Source organism: Lepidothrix coronata, unplaced genomic scaffold, assembly GCF_001604755.1.
Source record: "Lepidothrix coronata isolate B3197 unplaced genomic scaffold, Lepidothrix_coronata-1.0 Scaffold94, whole genome shotgun sequence".
In the NCBI taxonomy this organism is placed as follows: domain Eukaryota; kingdom Metazoa; phylum Chordata; class Aves; order Passeriformes; family Pipridae; genus Lepidothrix; species Lepidothrix coronata.
Window position 1 is genome coordinate 822,739 of NW_016690274.1, and position 6,893 is coordinate 829,631.

Sequence of the window (6,893 nt, forward strand, 5' to 3'; positions counted from 1 at the left end):
AGGCACTGAATTTTGGGCAGGAGACCTATACAGGATCAGGCATGCTGGCAGAGACTGATGGGGTTTGCAGTTGTAGGAGAAAGGGCCACACATCAGCTGATACTGCTGATGTGATGGATTAGTAAACAGAGAAAGGTTTGCATTGTTCTAAAAATGGAATGATTAGCAGCTGCCCTTGTTGAGTCAGGCTGGAGGGAGGAGGATGAGGAGGACAACAACACACTGTGACACTGGTCCATGTTAAATTCGATATCAACATCCTCCTCTACTGCTGATCTCCCTCCTTTTTCTTCAATGAGAAAAATCCTGGAGGACTTCCTTCATACCAAAAAAGAGCATTTAATTTATTTTTTTCCTTTTGCTTATGCTTTTTTTGATACAACTCTGCTGATTGCACTTTTAACTTTTCAAATATTTTTAATATGAGGTAATTTCCAGGGAGAAAAGAGTTAAAAGTACTATCTTAGCTGCAAAGGCAAATCCCAGCCTGAAGTAACAACCAGAGGTGGCTGTGCATATGGATTTATTAAATGCAATAATGTGTGGCAGGTCAGTGTGTTCTCACAGATCTGTTCCTTTAATGTGACGTTTAAATTTAGATTCACATCTAAAATTAATAAGCCATAGTATTTTCTTTTCATGTCCTAAAACCAAAAAAACCCACAAAATTAAAAATAATAATAATTAATTGGTTTCTTATGTGGATTTTTAGTGCTTAGTTCCTTGGGACCCCTGTTTTCCTTTTGTGATGCAGTTCAGCAATTGAGAGCCTTAGTGCGGCACAAGACCTGTTTCAGTAATGTCAGCAGTTGGCTTCACCACTGATGGACTCTGGTAAGAGTAGCTTGCTCAGACACGTGCTGTCTTTTGCTGCCAGTCTTCCCTCTGCTGAGGGCTGCCTCCCACGGAGATTCATCAAGGGGGCTGGTGTTTCCATACCTGCTGATGGCTGTGTTGGAAAGGGCTGAAGTTGAACCTTAAATAATTTCTGAGTAAGGCTCTGAGCTCACTTCCTGGGAAGTGAGTGGGAGCAGCTGCCTTACTGTGTAAATCCCACCTGCTTGCTCTGCCACCAGCCTGCAGACACTGAGCAGATGGTGGGGTATGCATTGTGGCATGTGCTTCCCAAACCTGTACTTAAGTGCTTTACTGAGCTAGGCTACTGGCCCTTCAAGGATGCCCAACACTTTTGAATGCTATTTGGCCAAATTGAATTGTATTCCTCAAGGAAACAGCTTTGCATCAGCTAGATCTTAGCAGAGAACTTAGTCAGCTGGAAGTGAGCGAAGCCCACCTTTTCAGAGTTGCATGTCAATCAGTGAAGCTTCTGTCTGGCAGATGAATCTAGAGTTAAGGGTTCCTCTACAGAAAGACAGGAATAAAACAGAGGGCTTAAATTACCTTACTGTTGGATGATGAGACAATGCAGTGGCCAGAGCACATGCAGGGCTCACTGTTTCTAACTGCTGCAGCTCCCCACTAGGTCAGCTGTACTCATAGCGCTCATGGGGACAGCAACTCTTTATGCAACCCAGAACTTCTACTATGGGCAGCAAAATTTGGTTTGTACTAATACAGGATAATGATTTGTAGTATTTTTTTAAAGCAAAGAGCTTTGAGGATTAATTTTGTTATTTTAGATATAATTATAAACAGCTTTTAACAAACAAAACCCACAAGATTGCTAAAATGTGTCGTCATATGGTACAGCAGGACAAATTGATCTGGACGGCTTTACATTAGCCAGTGTGCAACATCTCTTGACACTTTAGATTGCTTTTAATGTAAGGAAAAATACAAGCCCAAACTTAAGGACTCAAATTCTGAAAATGGAGCACTTAAATAAAAAGCTTTGTTTCATGAATTTCTTTTGTCCTATATGGGTTAAGTTCCTCAGAGCTCTTCAGAAAACAGGGTGATTTTCTTCAATGCCTCTTTGTGAGTTAAATGCTTAATTTGGGTTAATCCAGTTGAAAAACATTGTCTCTATGAGGTGGTTTGCTCATTTGAAGAAATTTATTGACTGTCAAAGAAAGTAAAAGAAGCCTTTTGAAAATAGCTTGATTAAAACAGTACTGCAGAGGAGAATTAAAAAATATAACTGCTGTTTAAAACAGATGATCCCTCTTGTTTGAGAGCAGAGTCTCCTTGCAGGGCCTGGAGGTGCTTGCCGTGTGGGGTCTACTCAGCCACATCTCTTCTGAACAAGGACAGAGAAACATTTGAAGACAAAGAGTAGTCCAGGTTACTTGTCAGAATCATGATTTCCTGCCTTATTTTCTGTTGAGATTTCCAGTTGAAAGGAGGAGGAGGCACTGTGGGTATGTGTACTGCTTAAGGAAAATGATGAGAAGAGCTTGCCAAGTAAGGAAGCATTTCACTGTTTTTCTTCTCAGAAAGTTACTCAGGAAGTTAGGGCAGAAGGAGTCTAGGAAGAATTTGGCCATGTCTCACTTGCAGATTTTTCTTCTCCTTTAGGGAAACAAATCCATTTTAAAAGCAGAAGATAGAAAGAAGGGAAGAGTTCATTTAATGTCTTGCCTTTCTGTCTTTAGACTGTGAGAATGAGTTTTTCCCCATCTCTAAATATTATTGTTGCATGAGGCTGTCATTATGATGGGCACCTTTCATAGCTGTAAAGGACATGCTTGAGAAAAAGCTGCAATTAATACTGAAAAACCACCAAATCTTAAAGACTCGGGAGAGATCTCTGACACTCCCTAGTTCAATCTCTCATACAAAGAGTAGGTCATGCCATTACACCTCAGCGAGTCTGGCTGAGTCTGACACCTTCTGTGTGAAGATTGCACAGGTGCTCTGGGTGCCTGTGCTGGGCCTCTGACACCCTCCTTGAGAGGAAATTAAGGAATTTCTACCACACTTCCTATAGCAAACATGCACCCGTTGTACAAGTATATACCGGTAGTCTTTATCTGCAGAGACAAGGCAATGGAGATGATGACCTTTTTTATTTTAAATCCCTAAAACACAAGAAGGTTTTGTAGCCTTTAAAAATGGTGAAGGTCATTTGGAAATCATATTAGACTGTTCTCATTGGAATATTTATGCCATGTACTTGGAAACGTAACTTATTTACATGGGTAATATTACTGTGAAAGTTAAATATGTGAGGGCAAAGAGCATGTCTAGAGTGTGAATTTTTGGACACATTGTTGAAGAATGGCTCTTATTGGAGACAAGGAATAAAACTCACTCTCATCCGTATTAAACAAACATACCATTGAGACCAAAGTCCATGGAGCCTGCTGAGGTACCTGGATGGATATGATGTGAGGAATATAAGACTCTATGTTCAATGATTCATTTAAATAAGTCCACTTGGAAACCAAAAGCAAAATCAGACATTGTAATTTCCTCAGAGACAGGGAACAATGATGACATTCCAAAGAGTTATCCAGAATCCTTATTGCACCCTGATATATGTAATTTTCAAGAAGGTGACTTAAAGAATAAATTTAACAGAAGAAGAACAACAAAAAAGGTCTTCCAGTTCATGGTCAGTAGTCTGAGTTTTTTGGAAGATGGATGTGAGCCTATGGTAACTCATTTCAGGAGTTACCCATGGGATATCAAATTCATTCCTTCCTCTGTTACAGCTCAAGCTGTTTTATAAAGTACCCTTGGTTTGTTTTTTTTTTAACTGCTCATCGAGGCTTAGAGTGTGAGATACTTAGCATCCCTCCTTCCCTTACAAGGTACAATAAGTTTCTTTCTCCTTATAGAGAAATAGCAAAGGAAAGAAGCACTTCAGCCTATACTCCTGATTTTCACAGGCTCCTCTGCGGGCTCTGACAGACCTCTGACAGGCTGTAGGAGCAGCTGTTGCCAGCCTCCATGCAGATGGCTGCATCCAGCTGGTGTCTGAGTATGTTAGGAGCTTATGCTAAGATTAATCACTTTCTAATGTTAATCACTTTCTACCCCTTTAAAATTCTAAGGTGAATTCCACTGAATCCTGCTTCCCCAACAACTGATGGAAGCTCTTTAATCCATGGGCTCAGGATGGCTTTCAGCTGGGCTGGTAGAACATTGACATGGTTTCTCCAGGGCAGGAGGGGCCCTGGGCACGTGAGCACTTGAGGTACTTTGTGAACTGTGTCTCATATGCTTGTTTTGGCCACCAGTGCCTTTTGCACAGCTTGAGTGCCTGTGCTGCACTTCTGAAAATGCTCATGACATCTTACATTTCAGCTGACTTCAGTGCAAACCCAGCCTTTCATGCAAGTGCAGTAAAAGACTATGTTAAAGTTGAAATAAAACTTAGATGTTATGTCCTGTATTATTTCAAGAAGAGTGTGAATGATTTTGACGTAGCCTGAGATATATCTGCTGGAAGAAATGCTGAAGATTTGCTGGTAACATTTTTTAGGTCCTCACAGTCACCTGAGAAAATATTCAACGTTTCTGTGTTCTACAAAGTTTGGATATGACCTTTTTGAAGAACTGTACTTATGCACGGCCAAGGCACCAAAACTGCTGGGATTTTACATTTTCTTTCACCTTCAGAACTATAATTTTGAACAACCTTCTCCAGTAGATTGATAGCAACAAATTAAATTTTCAGCAATGTATCCTTCTTCTGCATACAGGTGGTATCTGTTATGATTGGTTATGACATTTTGAACACAAAAAGCCAAGTTCTTTGTCAGGAAACAACCTTTCCTGAATAATTTATACCTAAACACTTCTCATACCTGAACAAAGTATTAACACATGTATGAATCCTCCATTTAGTTTCAATGATAGTGAGAAACTTCCCTTGCTTTCGTCAGTCATTCAATAACAGACGATAAGAAGGTATTTAAACTGTGTGAAGTTTCCATTTTTCTTATTAAATGGACTTGGTTGCCCATGCTCTTTCAGCATTAACACTGGATGTGACTCCTGTGTCATGCTACTCTTGAAGAGCTTTTTAATTTGAACTAAATTATCTCAAATACGTAATAAAAAACATTATTTCGGAATAAATACATTTTTCTAAAAAAATTTAAATCTCATCTTGTCCAAAAGGCTTGCTTTTGCTTTAGTTCCAGGAACTGATAAAGCTATAGCAGTGATGTAGGTGCATAAGTTTTCCATATGAGATAGATACACATGTCTAAGTCCGGTTTGTGTTTCTGTAGGGTGCATCACCACCATATCTTTCAAAGACTAACTTTTCTCCTTCAGATAAATGTATTCTGCAGTTGCTAATCATCAAGTGCTTTACTCACAGGCAAATGGAAGCAGGGAGAAAAGAAGCACAAAGAATTTTTGAAAAACCTCACAATCTGTATGTATTTGAACAGACTCACAGACATTATTCTCATAGCCCACTCAGTCAACTGCCACAATACAGTGCCACAAAGGTCATGAATTTTTAAAATGAGGTTAAAAAATCTTCAGAACACCTTTGATGATAACACCAAGGCTTCATTTTACTGACCTCTGACAACCAGCTCCAATGGCCTTTGAAACTCCCTGCTTCGAACAGTCTCTTTTGAAACACAAGCTAAAATCTCTAACCTACTAGTGTAAATGCTACTGAAGAAGCTCCTGCCAGCACACTTGCCTTGCATTTTCTTTCCCTTGTAAGTCTTTCAGAAAGCTTTGGACAAATCCATCTCTGACTGAATGCCCACTTCTAACCTCCAGCACTGGCCACACTATTTTCATAAAATCATGGAATCATTATGGTTGGATAAGACCTCTAAAATCATCGAGTCCAACCATTATCCCAGCACCACCTTGTTCACTACTAAACCATATCCCCAAGTGCCTCATCCACATGCCTTTCTAACACATCAAACACAGTAGGTTCTCTGCTCTGTAAAAAGTTTCCGCTAAGAAAACGTCCTACTCATGCCTATGGGATAGGCACATGTTGAAAAGTTCTTTCTAGCTTGAGACCATAGAAGGAATGCAAACAGATTTCCCCTGGGCTACCTGAGATGTGCAATAAGTGTACTTTAGATAAACACTTTGAGGAAAAAGGTGGAAGAACAGTGGAGGAAGAAAATGCAGCAAATATGCTAGGGAATGATAGAGCATGTGGGCCTTCCAAATGTAAAAAACCAATCATCCTCTTTATTTCTGTGCATCTGCGGTCAGAATTAAAGGAGTCAGGCTAAACTGAAACTAGATATACCAGCTACTTCATCAAAAGGCAACACATTAATGCTTTTCATTTATCAAAATATGCGTCATTGATGAATGAAATAGAACAAAGGATATTAAAGAAAAATTATGTATTATAAATACAGACAAGAAATATACAGCCTTACCTGTTACTAAAGACTCAAAGCCGGAAATTGCTCACCACTATTTGGACTAATGGCATATCTCAACACTGACATCCTTTCAAGAGAGCTTAGTTCAAATACTATTTGGGATCTAGAGACAGTAGCTAGCCCTAGTGAGCAATGCTACTAGAGGAATCTAACTCAGATTCAGGAATGCAGGAACTTGAGACTGTTTATCTGAAGGTTTGAATCAACCTCACTTGCAACTGAGCAGTCTTGGCTGGTGATCAATTAGGAAAGCAGAATTCCTCAGCAGCGGAATGGGCATGGAGATGTCACTGCTGGACTGGGAGGAAAGGAAGCTGTTGCTTCCTACTCCTGATGAAGGAATAGAAACAGTCAAGTGACTTCGTCTTTGAAGATAGCAGCATGACTGTGAACCTAGACATCTCTCCAACTTGGGAAATGCTACATTTGCCTTTTTGGCAGCTTTGTTAGTTTTACTGCTTACTTGTGTTCTTGGGAGTCTGTTCTTCCTAAGATTGCTCATCTCCCAGCAAGTCCACAGACAAAATTGTTGCTAAGGGGCTGGAATTTATATGAATTCACATGCCAGTATGGGCTACGACAATAGAAACTAATATCTCATGT

The 6,893-nt window shown here is 39.9% G+C and overlaps 1 long non-coding RNA gene across 1 annotated transcript; it reads left to right on the forward strand.

Moving 5' to 3' along the window:
- The first annotated feature begins 787 nt into the window (after positions 1 to 787).
- Positions 788 to 4,521, forward strand: LOC108500766. Its single transcript, XR_001875990.1, has 3 exons — positions 788 to 834; positions 2,289 to 2,364; positions 4,391 to 4,521. It is a non-coding gene; the product is annotated as an uncharacterized LOC108500766 (long non-coding RNA).
- Positions 4,522 to 6,893: the final 2,372 nt, after the last annotated feature.